This window comes from Ambystoma mexicanum, chromosome 1p (assembly GCF_040938575.1).
Source record: "Ambystoma mexicanum isolate Mex_15411 chromosome 1p, UKY_AmexF1_1, whole genome shotgun sequence".
Lineage (NCBI taxonomy): Eukaryota > Metazoa > Chordata > Amphibia > Caudata > Ambystomatidae > Ambystoma > Ambystoma mexicanum.
Genome location: NC_090921.1, coordinates 984,224,617 through 984,244,969, shown reverse-complemented (window position 1 = coordinate 984,244,969; position 20,353 = coordinate 984,224,617). Strand labels below are relative to the sequence as shown.

General features: G+C 52.6%; 1 long non-coding RNA gene across 1 annotated transcript in view; it reads right to left on the bottom strand.

Annotated features, from left to right (window-relative positions):
• Window positions 1-433: 433 nt before the first annotated feature.
• The window catches only part of LOC138582794 (uncharacterized), a 76,980-nt gene continuing 57,060 nt past the window's right edge, over window positions 434-20,353 (bottom strand). The window contains exon 3 of the long non-coding RNA XR_011305080.1: window positions 434-1,641. This is a non-coding gene — a long non-coding RNA (uncharacterized lncRNA). The remainder of the gene's footprint in view (window positions 1,642-20,353) is intronic.

The window sequence follows — 20,353 nt, the reverse complement described above, 5'->3', positions numbered from 1 at the left end:
TTTCAACTATATATAAACTCCAACATTGGTGTCAAGTATATGGAAAGGGCAAAGATGGGGCAGAACATTTGGTTGCAAGCTTATGAAGGAATCAGTTGGCTCAAGTGTCTAAGAGACTCACAGAGAGGCTCAGCCATTGGTACCAGGTCTATGACAAGCCTGAAGGAGGAAGGGAATCATTGGTGGTAGGTCTATGAAAGAGAGGGAGGAAGGGAGAGACTCAATCATGGCAAATGCATGAAAGACTGAGAAGGAGTGAACATGAAGCAGGTGAAATATACTGGGGGAATGACGTAAAAGATCTGTATTCAAGGCCAAGAAGGACTGAGAAAGAGTGAATCGATTACGCTGTAGCGTATTTCGGTGGGGGAGATGTGGACATGGTACTCAATAAACTTGGACAAAGAGAGGAACTACAAGGACTATGTTCCACTTTAAATTCAATAAAATCTTTAATACACCTTCATTTTTACTTCAATATGAGAGTCACATGGTATTAGAAATGGGATCACCTGTGCTTCCATAAGAGGTATGACCCACCTACTAGTGTAGTATATTGTGCATCCTGCCAACGTAGATATACATTAACACCAGACAGAGGTCAAGCAGAGAACATCCATGTGCCGCAAGAAGAACACATTTGTGCCACACCAAAAATAAATCCGACTCTAGTGAAGAAGACAGACGAGACACCTTCGAAATAACATTCATTACCGGAGGTGCAGAGGGCGTGTGGGTGAGGGCTCTATGCAGACCACAGAAGAAAGTTATGTATGTTGGCAGTGGATCATCACACAGCCAGTGGACAAAGAGTTAGGGACCACAGGGGCCACAGAAAGAAATTAAGGCAAGGGACAAAGAATGTGAGGGCAGGCCAGGGATGAGACAAGGGATAGTCGGCCCGGTACAGAGATAAAGATGGTTGTCTACAGGTAGGGAAGGCAGGTAGGGATAAGAGGAGGGATCATAGAGCAGGGGACTGAATGAAAGCATTTAGGGGGAAATCAGAGAGTGTAGCATGAGAACAGAGCAAGAGAAGGTGGGAGGGGAAGAGAAGTCTGGGATTGAATGAGACACGGTGGGCAGTAGATAAAGCAGCAAGTGGTAAGCCATGGGTGGGGAAAGTTAAGCAAGGCTATGCTGGAGCAGGAGAAGGCAAACTGGGACCAGAGGACGTATGCTAGAAGTAGAGTGGGAGGAGTTAGAGAAGGATAAGTGGAAGGAGAGGAAGAACATGAACAGAGGAAGGGAGCAGAGTACATTGACAGATAAGGAGAACATAGACCAATCAAAGCAAAAGAAAGAGAGCAAGAGATGCGGACGCAGTTCAGAGGCAGGCAGCAAAGAGAAGGGATAGACAACGAAGAGCAGGCACATAGGAAGACAAGTTAGAGGAGAGATGGAGCAAAAAGAGGCAAACAGGCACAGAGAAGGCAGGTCAGGGATTGGTGAAGTTGGAGAGAGCCAAAGGTAGACTCTTGGCATATCGTAAGAACATGGATCAAGCAATTCGACACAGAAAGAAATCCTGTTTCCATTAATTTTATTTGTATCTTCTCTCAGCTGCTTCATCGCGTCCCCCGTTTTCACCCTTTCTCCATCCTCTCTCGTCAGTGCCATGGTTTAAGATAGGCTAAACGGCTGTGAAGAGAAAAACATACACAGGTGATAAAGATATGCGCTCCCAACAGACTAATTGCTACAGACAGCCAAAATCGATGATGCACTTGGCTCTTTGGAAACATTAGCGTGGTGAGCAAACCAGAAACCTCAAGTGCCAATGACTGGAGTCGGTATGGACTAGCAGTAAATATGTCTCTGATGTAGGGACTAATTTGCAGTAATGGCAACAGAAATGATTTTGGGGCTGGGCTTCACAGTCGGCAAACCCACAGTGGGCCTGTTTAGGAATGCCAACCAATTCTAGTTGATCGGTTACCCAGCAGGCTCTACCAGACTGCCCAGAAAGAGAGGGATACACTGCCGTGTCTGCCATTTGTGTAACTGAACGTGGCAGGTTGAGTAAATGGTTGGAGGGTGACAAACATTCTAGAGAGGCCCAAACTCTGGCATCACGACAAGGAACACTGAGGGATAGGCAATGGGCTGAGTAGAGGTGTGGGGGGGGAGCAGAAAAGACATATTTCAAACGCCTGCATTCCAAACATTTCAGTGTATATGAATAAACACAGCAGGTCCATGTTAATGTTGCAAATGCTAACATTACTGTGATTAAAAGGAGAAACATGCATGTACATTTTCATCATACATTTCACAGCTTTTCAGAGTTTTGTTGCAGAGCTGAACTTCCTTCTTAGCAGAAGTAGTAAGATTGTCAGACGGCTGTGGTGTTGTGCCCTTTTGGACAACACGTGATGGGAGGGGGAGCCTGCCCCACGTGGTGTAAGGAAGGTGAGGAGAACAAGTTAATAAAATATGCATGCGCACAGGAAACAGGGCAATGCGAGTAGTGAAGCTTGCACGAGTGTCGGTGTCTTTGTTGTGTGCCCACTACCAAGGCTGTTATCTCCCCCATTTGTATTCATAAGCCCGAGTGAGGGACGTCACACTGGCGACCAACAGAGTGAAGGAACCTGCATGAAACGCCGGCTCCAGGTCCAGCCCGCTGTGCTGCATGCCCATGTGGCAGCAGGTGCCAGCGGAGAACACACTGGCTCCAGCTCTGGTCCGCTGTGCGTCTGGCTGAGTGCATGACGCCCATAACAGTGCCCCGAGCAGCACAAGAGTGACATGCCTGGGAGGCAGTGCTCGGCGGGCTTCGAGAAAAGAAACGAAGACTGGACACACAGCACGTAGCACCGCAGGAAGGCAAGCGTTGATACGCGAGTGGAGAGCAGGGCCCCCAGCATGCTGGATAATGGAATGCATTCAGCATGCTGGATAATGGAATGCATTGCAACAGAGTGCCCGCCCCCACACCGGTAAGAGTCCCACGGCAAGGAGGCGGACGGGGAGGCTGAATAGGAGGACCTGCGGCCTGATCAAAGAGTGACATGGCCAAGGGTGGGCCAGATTGAACTGTGCACGTGCACATTACAGGGAGCTAGAGTTAAGAGGCCAACAGACCAAAGCTGAAACACCTTGATCCACATAGCCTAGGAGGGAGAAAAAGCCTCAGCAAGGTTTGACCCTGAACAACCTATGCATACTGGGAGAACTGGATGCAGGGACACCCTCTCACTGTTCAGGGGTCAATCCAACAAAACGGCTTCCTCCATCCAATTTGTGGTGCAACGCTAGAGAGAGATGCAAATATCTATTAACACACCACCACTTCCTAGGTGGAAGGAAGATACACCAGAATTATGGACTGTCCACACACAGTCACAGCCCGGGGGGATACCCCCAGGACCACAAGAAGAGGGGCTGCAGAACAAGAAGGGTCCATTCCAGGGGTAGATGCAAGCCATGGCACCTTCATGAGGCTATCTGACCCCTATGCAACGGGAGCGGCAGTGCAGTGGGAACTCTGGCTCCAGCAGTTTGAGCTCCATGTCAAGGCCAAGAAAATCACAGACGCAGAAGAATGGCGGACACTGCTAATGCTAAACCTAGGCACGCTAGCACTAAGACTGTTCAATGCCCTACTGAATAGAGGCCAAGCTGTTGACTATGAAGCGGAGAAGGCAGCCCTGAATGGGAAATTGAAACCGGAGTTGACCCCAGATTATAAATGCTTCGAGCTGAGTATGGCCCGACAAACACCAGGAGGGAAAATACATGATGTTCATGCCTGCATCAGAGAGATGGCACTAGGGATGAACATTTTGCAGTGCGTCAGAAAATCATTCATGGGATATCATCGAAGAAGTTGCAGAGGGAGATTTCATCCGAAAATAACCTACCACTAGACCGGATCCTAGCAATGGGTCGACAAAGGGAACGCACTGATGAGAAAGTCGCAGCAATGGAAGTGGCCATGAGCAGACAGCCGATCGACATCTCCAAAGAAGATGAAAACATAGCTGCCATCAAGTCCAAGCCCGAAGGGAGAAGAACTACCAAAATCCCACCATGCAGGCAAGATAGACTACAGCAATCCTGCAAATGGCGTGGAGGCGCATGGCACAGTGGGGAAGCCCTGTCCAGTGCTGTGAGCCACCTGCCAAAAATGCAAATGGCTCAACCACTTTGCAGCAGTCTGCCTCAACCCCCACCCTCAAAAGGAAAGAGGGCGAACACGCCCCAACACATACAAATGACGAGACAGAGGGAAGGCGAGAGCCGTAGCAGCGAACCAGAGACAATCAGTGACAGTGATGAGGAAAGGGCATCAGAAGAGGAATCTTTGCCTGAAAGGCCTGGAAGTCTGCCCAAGAAACACAGTGGGCGAGTCCACATGATCTGAGCCATTAAGCCCAGTAAGAGGACACAAGGCAAGAAGAAAACCGTTCAACCGACTTGTCTGATCCTAGCTGACAGGATCCCCACAAAAGTAGTAATAGACACCGGAGCAACAGTAGACGTAATGCCTCTGGTGAAGTTCGAAGAACTGAAGCCATTACCTCAGCTCCAGGACAAGAAGGTGTAGCTATTTGCCTACGGATGCAAGAAGCCTCTGCCCGTAGTAGGATCATTCTGGTCAGATTTGACCTATAACCGAACCACCTGCAGGACTTGCATTTATGAAGTTGACATAGGAATGGAGACCCTGATAAGCTGTAGGATGGCTGAAAAACTGAAACTGATACACTTTGCATTTGGCATCAACCCAACCGAAATTGATAGTCTTGTAGAAAAGGATGCCAAGTTGTTCTAAGGGATTGGGTGCCTGAAGGGACTGACAGTCAAGCTGCACAGGGACCCAAAGTTCGAATCTAGAGCAATCAGACACCACCAAGTCCCTTTTCACCTGTGAGAAGCAGAAGCAGCTGAACTAGAGAAAATGGAAAACATGGAGATCATTGGGAAGACGTCTGGCCCCACCCCATGGGTGTCCCCCATGGTAGTAACACAAAAACCCAAAAAATCAAATGCCGTCCACATTTGTATAGATATGCGACTGCCAAATGTGGTGATAGGGCGTGAACGGCACATAACACTAACCATTGACAGTACAACGTCCTTTCATCGCGTATATTTCAAAGCCCGGTATTTAAACATGCACATTATAACGAAAACGTCAATCCAATTTTTTAGGGGCAGTGGGAAAGGGCAGATAAGGGTTTGGATCGGTAGTGAATAGGTAAAAATAGGTGGAAGAAGGAGGTTTGGGAGGGGGAACACCCCCAAAAAAACAAAAAAAAATTCTATGAACATTATTTTAATAATATACACGTATAAATGACAGGCGTTGAAATATACGGCGATGAAATGAAATAGAACCCCATTGACGAACTGATCGTGGCGAACTGATCGTGGATCTGGCAGAAGCAACAGTTTCAGTAAACTGGACCTACGTTCTTGGTACCACCAGATATGGCTAGCATATGAATCAGGATACATCACAACTTTCTCCTCCCACTTCGGCCTCCAGAGGTATTGAAGGCTGAATTTAGGGATATCATCAGCGGTTGAGGTATTCCAGAACAAGATTTGAAGAGTGCTACACGATCTATCATGCACAACCAATGTTAGCAATGACATCTTGGTCTATGGGAAGGCGCCACAAGAACACAATGCTCGGCTGGGAGCTGTACTACAATGGCTGGAAGAATCAGGACTGACACTGCATGCCGACCGAGAAATGCGAGTTTGGAAAGTGCAAACTCGCTTTCTTTGGATATCTGTTCAACGTGGAATGGGTGTCACCTGATCCCGGCAAAGTCGCAGACATTAAAGGAGCCAAAGCCCCCATATCGGCCTCTGAAATCAGAAGCTTCATGGGGATGGCCACGTACTGTGCCAGGTTCATCCCAGATCTGGCTAAAGTCGTGGCCCCACTGAGAGAACTAACACGGAAAGAAGTGCTCTGGGAGTGTGGAAGTGGGGAGAAGAACAAGAAAAGGCTTTTCAGCAGATCAAAAACTCACTAACAAGAAAGGCGAACATGGCGTTCTTTAACACTGAACAGAGTACCGAACTACTGGTGGTGGATGCCAGCCCCATGGGCCTGGGAGCATTCTTAACCCACGTAGACCAAGAAGGCACCATATACCACATTGCCTTCGCCAGCCGGGCGCTCACCAAACCAGAACAAAACTATGCGCACATAGAGACGGAAGTCCTGGCAATACTATGGGGGTGCTGGCATTTCCAGGTGTACCTCCTGGGTCAATCAGCCAAAATATTCATGGACCACAAGCCTATGATCCCGATATTCAAGGGATCAGCACTGCACCCAACAGCCTGATTAGAAAAGTGGATGCTACAACTACAGCCTTTTGACATAGAAGTCACATACTGAGCAAGATCAGACAACCCTGTGGACTACTTGCACCAGCAACCCTGACCAGTAACACAACAAAAGCGGGAACACGGGCAAGAGACTGAAGAACATGTGTGCCATGTAGTAGCGTGAGCCCGCCCGACGGCAATGACCTTACCAGAAATAGTGGAGGAGACAGAGAAAGACTCATGTCTGCAGCGAACAAAACAAAGGATGCAGTCAGGAGACTGGAACAACTTTCTGTCAGCCATAACACACCGTATTGCAGCAGCACAAGAGAAGCTGTAGGCCCTGTTTGAGATTCGGAATGAGTTGACCATCTCAGCCGATGGTGTTCTAAAAGGGCACTGCATTGTACTACCCGGAGTGCTGGAAGAACATGCACTCCGCTCGACACACAAAGGGCATCAGGGGGTAGTGATGACCGAGGCATAGCTAAAATCCGGAATCTGGATGCCCAAGATTCATCAGCGAGTACTCGCCCTCATCAAAGCCTGTGTGGCGTGTCAATCCTCCCAGCGGCAGATGGCCCCAGAACTAATCGGCAATGCCCCCAGGAGCCAGAAAAGGTGGAAGTCGATCAGTGTGGAATTTTGCACGGTAGCCAATGAAAGTTTCTACTGGTGGCCATAGACGAATTCAGCCGGTAACCCAAAAGTAGGACCCGTGAAGTCCACAGGTGCATCTTCTGTCAATACTGCCATGGAGAAAATGTTTACAGTTCACGGCCTGCCAAGTAAAATGAAGAGTGACAACGGACCCCCATTCACTTTCTGGAGAACCTCAACATACGCCACCACAAAATCCACCCATGCTGACCACAGGGGATGCTGAGAGGTTCATGGGGTCACTGAATAAGGTAATACGAATCGCCAAGGACCAACAACAACCGTTGCTGCCAGTGGTATACCGCTTTCTACAGTCCTACCGGCAGACCCCTCACACTGACATTCGGATAAGCTCTGCAGCACCGATGTTGGGAGTGCCAATTTAGGCCGAACTTCCCCTCCTCCCGAATTGGGTGGTGCCTGAGATGGACATGGAGCAAGTAGAGAGAACACAGAGGCAGCACAACGAGGTAGAGAGCCGGTCCCGCCAGGCACTACACTGAGAGATCCAAGCCGGAGACACTGTACTAGTAAGGAACCGGTCTCCACCCAAGAAAATGGCAATGTCATATGAGTCACACCGCTGGACCGCCATAGAGACTGACCACACCATGGTGACGGCATCCTGAGGACAAGAGGTTGTCACCCGCCACATCTCCCATTTCCAGAAAGTACCTCAGGTGATGTGGAAAGAGGGAATAACAGAAACTGCAAGGAACAATTAGGTGCCAGCCTGCTGAGTTGAAGCGTCAGGAGGACAAGAAATGGCTGATATGGAAGCTACCCTGATGGCCCTGGAAGCCACTAGCCCTGGTGCCCCATGAATGAAAGAGGCTGACCCCCCAGAGAGAGGGCGATTCGTAATGGGTTACAATTTGGAACACCATCTTGAGTTTACAAACGGAGGAAATGTATAGGCGTGGGTGGTGATTGCTGACAGGTCAACCTTCCTGTGTAAATTGCAACTTTGATCTTTTCCCTTTCCCCTCTCCCCTACCTAGCTTGCCAGACATGCCAGATTGTCCTTTCATGATATATCCCATTATCCTAAACACTCTCCCCAGGGTGTTGCATGGACCACAGTAGTTCCTAAACTGTGCAGTCTCCCTTATTGTTCTAGGCCACGACTGTGCTGTGAGCAGTGGAGAATCACACATTAGGAGAATTTTCTTTCTACTTAGATAACTTCGGGAATTTTCTTTGCACAAATATAGGGCTTTGTCAGTTTTACCAAGTCCTAATTTCTCCTAATGTGTGATTCTCTATATCTAGATATTTACCGCATCCGCGAAGCATTAGAGGTAAATTCTACTTTTGCACCAATTTTGCACCATTGGACTTCCTTTTCTCGGGCTCATTAATCATTGGTTCCTTAATTTATCTCCTCATGTTAGCTGTCGCCAATTCAGGCAATTTATGCCGTCAAGCGCTCTGAAATACCCAATTCAACTACAAGGTACCTTTTCACCTTTTTTGTTATTTGACAAGAAGTGTCTCGGAACTCGCTGCAAACATTATTCTCATGACTAAGGGTTGGTTTTCTTTTTCCATTTGTTTTGTCTATTCTCTTTTTCACTATCTTCTTTTCCACTCACCGAATGTTGATTTCATTTGTCTATTGAATTACCATGTTGAATGAATATCTAATCTGTATACGTTATGTGCGGAATGCATATTTTTCTTTTTATTCGCTTTTATTTTATTTAACCATTGCCCCTTACTGCCACCTATTTGGGTGTGCTTTTTGGATTTAATGTTATTTGTTTTATATTTGGATTATGCATGATTGAAATATTGAAATATTGTGTTGGATATATGAATGTAACATATCAGCCTCCGATGAAGAGCTATGTATGAGCTCGAAACACGTGTCAGGATGTTCCGACCTTTCTGAATAAACATCAGACCGCAGCTAATGTTTGCACTTCCTTAGCGCAGTGTGTCTGTGAACCCTCTGTTTTCCATAATTGCTTCGTGGTAGTACATTCGCAGTGTACCCACACCTCACAAGACACCCGCTGCCTGGTGCTGACTCTAAATTCACTGTACAAGCGCTGTGGATATCTGACTTACCCTGACAATCTTCATTGTATATCCCTATAGAAAGTATGTCAGTCTCTATCTGCAAGAGGACATTAGGCCTTCCCTGTGGTAGCATTAGAAGGTTTTTTAGAAAGCTGTTTTCAACCTCTGACATTGTTTTAGCACTAGAATATCCCCATAGTTCAGCCCAAACAACGAAGAGGTACAATATTGTTTTTTATACAACTCAAGGGCAGGTGATATAGCACCCCTTCTATGCCTATTAAAGAAACCCCTCACTGCTCTACTAAACCTCTCCAACATGACACAAGCTTTATTGAGCTGAGCGGTCCACAGACCATTCTCATGAAATCTGATTCCTAAGTAATCAAATGATGAGACCTGCTCAAGCCTACTATCCGCTACTCTAACCTCTATGACTTGATTAGCAAACTTAGGCTTGAAGACCATGGTTTTGATTTTTCTCAATGTTTAATATCAGTCTTATGACCTCACATTTCCTCAGTAAAACAGCCAGGGCAACACTGAGGCCTTGATGGGAGTTTCACAAAAGGACGGCGTCATCAGCAAAAATAACGCTGGATCTCTGTCCTTGTTTTAGGTGGATCTAAGCATTCAATCAACAGGGCAGATACTGCTTCCTCTATATATATGCAAAACAAGAGTGGTGCAGGGACGCAGTATCGCCTCACCCCTTTAGAAAGAATAAAAGGCTCAGCAGTTTCCCCTGCTAACCCATACTGAACCACTGCCTTGCTTTCTAAGTATAAAGACCATAAAATGGCTATCAGCTGGTGGGGCATTTTCCTTTTACTTAAGACCAGCCAAAGCAGGGCCCGAGGGACCACTCAAACACTGTTTTCAGGCCCACAAATACAACATAAAGTTTGACCTTCATCCGCACTGTATTTTTGGATGAGCAGTAGCAAATGGAATCTCTGGTCATTCGTACACTTGCCCTGCTGAAATCCGGCTTGAAGAGTATGATTGATCTCATTGTCGTCTGCCCAGATTTGGATGTGGTTAAGAATAGCTTTTCCTGTGCTATCCAATAATGAGTTTGGGTGATAATTTGCTGGTGGTCTCTTCCCCCTTTTTATATATGGGCTATATGGGCACGATCTCAGCTGAATGCTAAGACTCAGGGACCATATTAGTTTTGATACATGCATTAACCCCCCCCCCCCAGAAAACTGGAACCTATACCAATGGTTCATCTTTAAAGACATCAATGCAAAGCCTTTCTTGGTCAGGAGCTTTACCACTTTTTTGAGAGGTGATGGCCTCTATCAACTCTTGTAAACGTAGTGTTAGCCCCCCCTCCTCTGTCAATCGAACTTGGGCTGTTGAAAATAGGGCCATCCATACCACCCCATAAAGCTTAGAGAAATGACTACACCAAGTAGCATGGGTGATGTTACTCTGGAGAGCCACATCGTATTTTAGTTCTGCATCAGAAATGAGCTTCCAATAGGACAAGCTATAATTCCTAGCATAGGCCTCTAGGCGATGATCCCATTTAGATTTAACAAAGGATTCCTTTTTCTCTTTAATTATTCTTTTATAATATTCTCTTCACAGACGCAGGTGCACTGTGTCCACCTGAGGACTGGTGGATAGGCTGGCAGCAATATGTTGCTTGACTATTCTACAATCCATGTCATACCAGCTGTTTTTTGTTCACTTACATAAATGTTAACTGATCTGGGAACTGACTATGGGACAGAAGTATCCTCCCCGAAAATCTGAGCCCGGAATAACCCTGTGATCCACAACTGCAGCGTTGAGCATTGCCTCAAAAGGTGATCTTGAAGATTTAGGAGATGTTGCTGTAGGAAGCGATTAGAGAGACACCAAAACCAAGATTAAGTGAAATTTAAAAATGCACTTCAGGAGAAAAAAAGCCAAAGAGGATTTTGAGCGGGAGGAAGAATCCAAAGAACAGGAAGCAATGACCTGGACAAAATATGCTCCGTGGTGATACAGAAATACACCCCACATTCCATCAATGGCTAGATAATTTCTTTCAGGTTGTGATCACCAACCACCTATCAAGGTCAGATGAAGGCCAAGTGAACACACCACAGACCCTAGAAATGTTTTTCATTCTAACAAAAGTGACTATACAACAACCAAACTATCATGGCGGTCATATGGGTGTTACATTGCTTTCCCAAGCACTTATAAAGCAGTGTCTTGGGGAAGGCCTGATCATCAATAATCCCCTTCTGATTAAGCCCCAGCTAGCCACACGGTTTCTGACGGCTCTCTGTTGTCTGTCCCTGTCTCGTTTCCTGTGCACTCTGAGGTCTGCAGGCGTGAAGCACTCTACAAAAATTATAATGTTAAAAAGAATAATCATTCTGTGCTTGATGTAATGTTATTTCCTGGGAATCCACTTCATTATAGATTAAATAAAGTTCATAAAAAGAGAATAGCAATGGCACGAAATCCAAATAAATAGTATCTATTCAGTAACTGAAAACACAAAGTAGCTCATTTTCCAGGTACCTGGTGTTTGCAATAGCAGTGTAAATTCAAGGCATAAACAGTTTACGCCTTGTATTTACGCTCTGCCGCATACTTGTCCTCTGACTTTACACTACCAAACACATGCATAAAAACTGTGCGTGTGAGGTGTACCAACTGTATGTAATTTATTCCACTCATTTTACGCAGTCATCTTATGAAAAAAAAGTACACTTATCGATTATGTAAATAGGAATTCTACTGGAACACTACAATGGTTTTTACACAAATTTTGACTCAATAAAAGAGCAATTACTCAGGCCAGGTAGAGTAAAATTACCTTTGGCAAAGGAGGTACCAATCATCCTAACAAGTCATGCAACCCTCTTCATAAAGCTACACATGCAAATAATAGCAAATCTTGGTTCCTACCTGGTTTACAATTGCTTCAAGCTCTGTTATAGACTATCAGGCCGATTCATGGAATAATTAGCGCGGCGCAAGTGGGCAAAAACGTGCGAATCGCAGTGGAATAGCGAAAATCGCAGTGCAATTGCGAAAATCGCACGAAAAGCAGCGCACGTCGATTCATGGAAGGCCGTGCACGAGAAAACCAGCGGATGTGCGATAAAAAAGTGCGCGGCGCACGTTGGCGCACAGGCCATCTAACAGCGTGCGCCAGGTCACAGCGAAAATCGCACAGGCCACAGCGAAATTCGCACATAGCGCGGCGCACGCAACAAAAGTAGGCGGAACACGGGCGTAACACTCGGAATGGGGAACAACTTGCCAAAACGTGGGCGTCACGGGGGAAGTACAGGGCACAAGTGCGCGGAACGCCCACACGCTCGCCTACAACACGTATTCATGGAATAGAATAGGGCAAAAAAGCGCACGCTCAAACCAGCGCACAGGCACAAACACGACCGCCACAAGAAAGCAGGCGGTAGCGTCTCTGCGGCTGTAAGAAATGTGCGCCAAAAGGTGCGCCAACAAATAGCACCTATATACTGCCATGATGAATGTCCCATACTGTGCCCTCCAGGAAAAATGACGTGCAAAGGGGTACCCACAAACACGGACACCCGCTGACAAAAAATACGTGTGCGTGTATACCGGGGTGCGCGGGAAGTCTAACACGCGATTTCAGCAGGGTACGTGCATCACAGGGGTTCGCGTGAAGTAATTCACGCGATCTGGCCTGGGGGAGCGGGCTACGTGTATTTCAGGGGTTCGCGTGAAGTTTCACACGCGATCGGGTCTGGGGGAGCGGGCTACGTGTATTACAGGGGTTCGCGTGAAGTTCCTCACGCGATCGGGCCTGGGGGAGCGTGCTACGTGTATATCAGGGGTTCGGGTGAAGTTTCACACGCGATCGGGCCTGGGGGAGCGGGCTACGTGTATTACAGGGGTTCGCGTGAAGTTCCTCACGCGATCGGGCCTGGGGTAGCGGGCTACGTGTATTACAGGGGTTCGCGTGAAGTTCCTCACGCGATCGGGCCTGGGGGAGCGGGCTACGTGTATTCCAGGGGTGCGCGGGAAGTTCCTCACGCGAATAGCCTGGGGGCGCGTGTATTCCAGGGGTGCGCGGGAAGTTCCACACGCGAATAGCCTGGGCGCGTGTATTTCAGGGGTGCGCGGGAAGTTCCACACGCGAATAGCCTGGGGGCGCGTGTATTCCAGGGGTGCGCGTGAAGTTCCACACGCGAATAGCCTGGGCGCGTGTATTTCAGGGGTGCGCGGGAAGTTCCACACGCGAATAGCCTGGGCGCGTGTATTTCAGGGGTGCGCGGGAAGTTCCACACGCGAATAGCCTGGGCGCGTGTATTTCAGGGGTGCGCGGGAAGTTCCACACGCGAATAGCCTGGGCGCGTGTATTTCAGGGGTGCGCAGGAAGTTCCACACGCAAATAGCCTGGGGGCGCGTGTATTTCAGGGGTGCGCGGGAAGTTCCACACGCGAATAGCCTGGGCGCGTGTATTTCAGGGGTGCGTGGGAAGTTCCACACGCGAATAGCCTGGGCGCGTGTATTTCAGGGGTGCGCGGGAAGTTCCACACGTGAATAGCCTGGGCGCGTGTATTTCAGGGGTGCGCGGGAAGTTCCACACGCGAATAGCCTGGGCGCGCGTGTATTTCAGGGGTGCGCGGGAAGTTCCACACGCGAATAGCCTGGGGGCGCGTGTATTTCAGGGGTGCGCGGGAAGTTCCACACGCGAATAGCCTGGGCGCGTGTATTTCAGGGGTGCGCGGGAAGTTCCACACACGAATAGCCTGGGGGCGCGTGTATTTCAGGGGTGCGCGGGAAGTTCCACACGCAAATAGCCTAGGCGTGTGTATATCAGGGGTGCACGGGAAGTTCCACATGTGATTTGACAGTGTGGGTCCTCCCAGGTGTACCCTGTACACCCTCCACGGCCCCTGCAGGCAGCCCACACCACAGGGGACTACCCTGCATCCCTGGTCATGTCCCGCAGGCAGCCCACCCACCATGGGCATGCCCCCCAGCAAAGGCACATGTCTCCTTGAACTAATGAACACCAACTCATGTCCCCTTGCACCCCCACCCCCCAGCACTGTGGGGCACCTGCCAGCAGGCCCCCACCCATGTCCAACTCATGTCCCCCACCACCCCCACCCCCCAGCACTGTGGGGCACCTGCCAGCAGGCCCCCACCCATGTCCAACTCATGTCTCCCACCACCCCCACCCCCCAGCCACCAGGGTCACCCTCCACCAGGCCCCCACTCATGTCTCCCACCACCCCCACCCCCCAGCCACCAGGGGCACCCTCCACCAGGCCCCCACTCATGTCTCCCATCACCCCCACCCCCCAGCAGTGCAGGGTCACCCTCCACCAGGCCCCCACTCATGTCACCCACCACCCCCACCCCCCAGCCACCAGGGGCAGCCTCCACCAGGCCCCCACTCATGTCACCCACCACCCCCACCCCCCAGCCACCAGGGGCACCCTCCACCAGGCCCCCACTCATGTCTCCCACCACCCCCAAACCCCAGCAGTGCAGGGTCACCCTCCACCAGGCCCCCACTCATGTCTCCCACCACCCCCACCCCCCAGCCACCAGGGTCACCCTCCACCAGGCCCCCACTCATGTCTCCCACCACCCCCAAACCCCAGCAGTGCAGGGTCACCCTCCACCAGGCCCCCACTCATGTCACCCACCACCCCCACCCCCCAGCCACCAGGGTCACCCTCCACCAGGCCCCCACTCATGTCTCCCACCACCCCCAAACCCCAGCAGTGCAGGGTCACCCTCCACCAGGCCCCCACTCATGTCTCCCACCACCCCCAGCCACCAGGGTCACCCTCCACCAGGCCCCCACTCATGTCACCCACCACCCCCACCCCCCAGCCACCAGGGTCACCCTCCACCAGGCCCCCACTCATGTCTCCCACCACCCCCAAACCCCAGCAGTGCAGGGTCACCCTCCACCAGGCCCCCACTCATGTCTCCCACCACCCCCACCCCCCAGCCACCAGGGTCACCCTCCACCAGGCCCCCACTCATGTCTCCCATCACCCCCACACCCCAGCCACCAGGGTCACCCTCCACCAGGCCCCCACTCATGTCTCCCACCACCCCCACCCCCCAGCCACCAGGGTCACCCTCCACCAGGCCCCCACTCATGTCTCCCACCACCCCCAAACCCCAGCAGTGCAGGGTCACCCTCCACCAGGCCCCCACTCATGTCACCCACCACCCCCAGCCACCAGGGTCACCCTCCACCAGGCCCCCACTCATGTCTCCCACCACCCCCAAACCCCAGCAGTGCAGGGTCACCCTCCACCAGGCCCCCACTCATGTCACCCACCACCCCCAGCCACCAGGGTCACCCTCCACCAGGCCCCCACTCATGTCTCCCACCACCCCCAAACCCCAGCAGTGCAGGGTCACCCTCCACCAGGCCCCCACTCATGTCTCCCACCACCCCCACCCCCCAGCCACCAGGGTCACCCTCCACCAGGCCCCCACTCATGTCACCCACCACCCCCACCCCCCAGCCACCAGGGTCACCCACCACCAGGCCCCCACTCATGTCTCCCACCACCCCCAAACCCCAGCAGTGCAGGGTCACCCTCCACCAGGCCCCCACTCATGTCTCCCACCACCCCCACCCCCCAGCCACCAGGGTCACCCTCCACCAGGCCCCCACTCATGTCTCCCACCACCCCCACCCCCCAGCCCCCAGGGTCACCCTCCACCAGGCCCCCACTCATGTCTCCCACCACCCCCACCCCCCAGCCACCAGGGTCACCCTCCACCAGGCCCCCACTCATGTCTCCCACCACCCCCAAACCCCAGCAGTGCAGGGTCACCCTCCACCAGGCCCCCACTCATGTCAGCCACCACCCCCACCCCCCAGCCACCAGGGTCACCCTCCACCAGGCCCCCACTCATGTCTCCCACCACCCCCAAACCCCAGCAGTGCAGGGTCACCCTCCACCAGGCCCCCACTCATGTCACCCACCACCCCCACCCCCCAGCCACCAGGGTCACCCTCCACCAGGCCCCCACTCATGTCACCCACCACCCCCACCCCCCAGCCACCAGGGGCACCCTCCACCAGGCCCCCACTCATGTCTCCCACCACCCCCAAACCCCAGCAGTGCAGGGTCACCCTCCACCAGGCCCCCACTCATGTCTCCCACCACCCCCACCCCCCAGCCACCAGGGTCACCCTCCACCAGGCCCCCACTCATGTCTCCCACCACCCCCACCCCCCAGCCACCAGGGGCACCCTCCACCAGGCCCCCACTCATGTCTCCCATCACCCCCACCCCCCAGCAGTGCAGGGTCACCCTCCACCAGGCCCCCACTCATGTCACCCACCACCCCCACCCCCCAGCCACCAGGGTCACCCTCCACCAGGCCCCCACTCATGTCACCCACCACCCCCACCCCCCAGCCACCAGGGGCACCCTCCACCAGGCCCCCACTCATGTCACCCACCACCCCCACCCCCCAGCCACCAGGGGCACCCTCCACCAGGCCCCCACTCATGTCTCCCACCACCCCCAAACCCCAGCAGTGCAGGGTCACCCTCCACCAGGCCCCCACTCATGTCTCCCACCACCCCCACCCCCCAGCCACCAGGGTCACCCTCCACCAGGCCCCCACTCATGTCTCCCACCACCCCCACCCCCCAGGGTCACCCTCCACCAGGCCCCCACTCATGTCTCCCACCACCCCCACACCCCAGCCACCAGGGGCAGCCTCCACCAGGCCCCCACCCATGTCTCCCACCACCCCCACCCCCCCAGCACTGTGGGGCACCTGCCAGCAGGCCCCCACCCATGTCCAATCCATGCCCCCCTGCACCTGGGTCCCAACATTCCCCAATCATGTCCGTAATGCCCATCCTCCCCTGCCAAAAGGCCCAACCAACTATCACACCCACCCACATATCAAAGGCAATTACATGTTACACCCCCAATTCAAATAATGCAATTGAACACATGTCTGTCACACACAATGGCTGCAAGTGAATGACAAAACACCCAACATGACATGCCTGAAAGCAATGAGATGATACGACACATTGAAGATTAAAAAATAAATATGTATTGAACAGCAAGTAGAATGGAAATGAAATAAGAAAAAACACAAAGCAAATCAAACAAAACAAGATGAATGTCCAAGAAAATAATCTGAAAAATTAAAATAAGCCAATGAAGAACCATGAAGAAGATCACCCTGGGTCCATGAGCCCATCCAAATTAAACCTAACTATGACTACTAACTAAAAACTGAACTATATACAAAAAAGTGGTGCATTGTCCAATCGCAACCAAAAAAAAATCAAAAAAACAAAGGAAACCTAACCCTAACTATACAACTATATACAAAGGCAGCGGGCTATTCGGACGGCTCACTGGTTGTTGTCATGGGCCAGGGCATCATCGAACTCCTGGTCAATGGCTTGGAGGCGGGCATGTTCCCTGGCCCCGAGGTCCCGCAGGGATAACGCAGTGTCAAGCTCAAACTCCCTGCGAAGACCCTCGAGGCACTCAGCCCGCCTCAGCGCCCTCCGCATGGAGTCCTCCGCCCTGACCATCGTGAGCCGTTCCTCCTCTGCCCGCTGCCGCTCCGCACCTATCCGCTGGCACAACCGCTCCCACACGGAAGCCACTCCCATTCCAGGGTTCTCCTGCCCTCCGGCCGATGCCTGCACCCCTGATGTTGATGGCCCCGAGCCATGATGCCTCCCACGTTGAGCCTGCTGCTGCCTCCGACGCAACTGCCTGTGCCAGCACGACGGCATCCAGGCTGATGGAAACCACCGACGCCGTCGTGCACGTGCCTTGCCCGATGATGCCGTCACATCCTCCATCTGCTGGGGTCCAGTTGCTGTGGTGTCCACCCCTGCTGGATCTCTGACTCCCGACTGTGGCAGGGATGGGATCCCCACCGAGCTGGCTGCATTGGTCGGGGCAGGTCCACAGGGGGCCCTGGTGGCATCTGGGCTGGAAGACGGCAAGGAGAATGACTGGTGGATAGCCTGCACAGAGGAGGAGAGGGCCGCCACATTGGCCAACACATGCAGGAAACCCCCGAACATGGCCGATCCCAATTGGGCCACGTCGGCACGGTGCACTTCGTGATGACGTGCATGCTCCTCCCGGGAAGCACCCACGGCATCACGAATCACAGCCGTGCGCATCGCGACCCCAATCAGGACCTTCTCCGCACGGCCAGGGGTTCCCACGTCCGCAGGTGGAGGGGAGTCAGGTGACATGGACATCCCCTCTACCTGCGGACAGGCCTGGGACGGGGCATCCCTGCTGGTGCATGGTGGTGCACTCACAGGGTCAGGGACAGCGACATGCACAGGCCCCTCCACGGTAACCTGTGCTGCCTCCTGCCCCTGGCCCTGGACTGCACCACTTGCACCAGCAGGGATGCCCCCACCAGGCCCCATGTGTGCCCCAGTGGCGGCCTCCTCCTCCTCTGTGCAAACCACCAACCTGGATGGCTCCTCACCATCTCCCACCGTAGCAGGCCCCTGTGGGGGCTCACCCACCCCTTCCGCTGCAGCCGTGGGGGCATCCCCGCCGCCTTGCTCCACAGCGCCGTCTCCGCCCTCTTCTTCACTAGCCGCTGCGTAGAGGGAGACAAAGAACACAAGCATCAGGGCACTGTACAATGGTCCCCTAGACAGGAAGCAATAGCAGATGAGCACCACTGTCAAAGTACACTTCCATCATGTCCCTCCACAACACATGGGTCAGTCCAGGCAAAACACACACAGTAACAGGCATGGTGCATGCCATGGACATTTCCATGCATGTCCAATGGACTCTTGAAACATTCAATGATATGTAACTCACATGCATCATGGCTCATGCCTATCACATGTACACACTTCACCTCAGTCACATCCATCTGGCCCCAAACACACCAAACACAGCGGATACAAGGGTAATTTGGCTGCTTTACTGAATCTGTGCATTGTCACACACATGTGTCATGCATCCATGGCATGCACAAGTCACAGACACGCAGGTCAGGCACACAGACATGGCTACCATATATGTACCTGGCATCAGCACCCATCCCTCACCCCCACCCATGTCCAGGTACATAGACTGGCATGCTCTCATGTTCAAAATCTGCATAGGGCTCCCCATGCGGCATTTCAACACATGCAACAACCATGTGCATCACACATCACTGGTCGCACATGCATTACCATGATGTCCCTGCACACATACATGCATACATGGCCTATGGCACACATACAGGCAAGTATCATAGAACCAGCACACCGCAACATGCCCTGTCTCACACAGTAATGCATGGACACTTACCGCTCAACTCCAGACGGGCCTCCCTCTCAAGGATCTGGGCGTGGAGCGCTGGGCGTACGCGTTCCAGGACCCTCATCTGGATGGAACTCATGCGGCCCCGGCCCCCCTCCACGAGGCGCCGGGCCTTCACAAGGGTCCTGGACCTCAAGTCCTCCCAGCGCTTCTTGATCTTCAGGACGTCGCGGGTTGCCACCCCCTCCGCGTTGATGGCAACCACACAGTCGGCCCAGATCCTCTGCCGTCCTTCCTTGCTGGCGCGGGACGATCCAAAGAGGGCATCATACTGCCCCAGGACATGCTCCACCAGGACACCAACTTCGGTGACAGTGAAGCTGGTGCCCCTCTGCCCCTCTGGCCTGGGGTTGCCACTGGTGCCAGATGTGGAAGTGCCCAACATGGCAACCCCAGAGGCAGGTGTGGGTGGGCAACTGGGTCCTGGGGCTGGGCTGTGGAGCGATGTAATCCCAGTCGGGAGTCTTCAGTTCCAGCAGGGGTGGACACAGCAACTGGACCCCTGCAGATGGCTGATGTGCAGGCACCAAATGGCAGGGCACGGTGGCAGCAGGCAGGCAGGCAGGCAGCAGCAGATGGCACGTGGGAGGCTGCTCGGGGCACTGGGGGGCAGTAACTCGGCCTTCTGGGCAGGAGCGTGGTCTTCCGTGTGTTTTCGCGTGGCCAGCTTGATACGGAGTGATTTGGCACGTGAAAATCCTGCACGTCAGCGTGAAATCCGAGGAAAGGCCCTTAGCGCGTAAGCGCGTCAGCACGCATACGCGATTCTATTGGACCAGAGTCCCTCAGCGCGTAAGCGCGTCTGTGACGTGACCCGCACGGGTGTTCCCCACTCAGCACGTGATGACGGGGCACACGTGGAGATACTGCACGTCAGAGTGTCATCGCGTGTAATTGGACAAAAGTGCGCGTACATGCGATTGGCCTATGTACGTGTATTTAATGGGTGCGCGGCCACTTACACACGCAAGTACGTCAGCGAACCTGTATCCCGTGGTGCGTGTGAATTTCCACACGCTATTGGACTGGGAACTGGATTCCAGGGG